Genomic DNA, 871 nt, shown 5'->3' on the forward strand with positions numbered 1-871 from the left:
TACGGGAATTTCCTGGGCAGATTTTCGCGAAATATGTGACGTTATTCTTCCAGAATCTGCTATTTTACATGTAGCAACATTGTTCTTACGGTCTATTGTCACTGAAGCAAGACTATTACCATCATATAACTGCGCCATGTTCCATGCTTATCGGAACACCTATGAACCCCGCAAATCTTGAATAAAGCACTCCGTCCTCAGGCCACGAGTGGCCTACCGGGACCATCCGACCGCCGTGTCATCATCAGCTCAGGATGCGGATAGGAGGGGCGTGTGGTCGGCATACCGCTCTCGCGGTCGTTATGATGGTATTCTTGACCGAAACCGCTACTATTCGGTCGAGTAGCTCCTTAATTGGCATCACGGGGCTGAGTGCACCCCGAAAAATGGCAACAGCTCATGGCAGCCGGTTGGTCACCCATCCAACTGCCGGCCACGCCCAACAGCGCTTAACTTCGGTGATCTCATGAGAACCGGTGTATCCACTGCGGCAAGGCCGTTGCCCACAAATCTTGAATAACACTGCAGTAAAAGCCCTAGTAACCTAATCTGTTTTGCAGACGAACTGCGGTTTCCCGCTATCCCGCCGACAAACCGGAAGCTCTAACTAGTCATTTTCTTCGCTCACAGCTGAGCGTATGTAATCATTCTATTTAATATCTCCGCTCGTAGTTTCTCCTTGGTACTTTTATGACATGACTGATTGCAGATGTGAATCATTAATCGTGAAGTCAAAGATTACCACACTTCTACTTTCACCGAAGCGTGTAACTTTACAGTTCGATGCAGTAAGAGCTTGTTCCCAGTCTTCAGAACAGCCAGAAGAAGACAGAATCGAACAATGGTTCAAATGGCTCTGAGCACTATGGGA

General features: G+C 48.1%; 1 pseudogene; it reads right to left on the minus strand.

Moving 5' to 3' along the window:
* Window positions 1-387: 387 nt before the first annotated feature.
* On the minus strand, window positions 388-504 carry LOC126254030 (5S ribosomal RNA; annotated as a pseudogene).
* Between the last annotated feature and the right edge of the window lie 367 nt (window positions 505-871).

The sequence above is a fragment of the Schistocerca nitens genome, chromosome 4 (assembly GCF_023898315.1).
Source record: "Schistocerca nitens isolate TAMUIC-IGC-003100 chromosome 4, iqSchNite1.1, whole genome shotgun sequence".
Lineage (NCBI taxonomy): Eukaryota > Metazoa > Arthropoda > Insecta > Orthoptera > Acrididae > Schistocerca > Schistocerca nitens.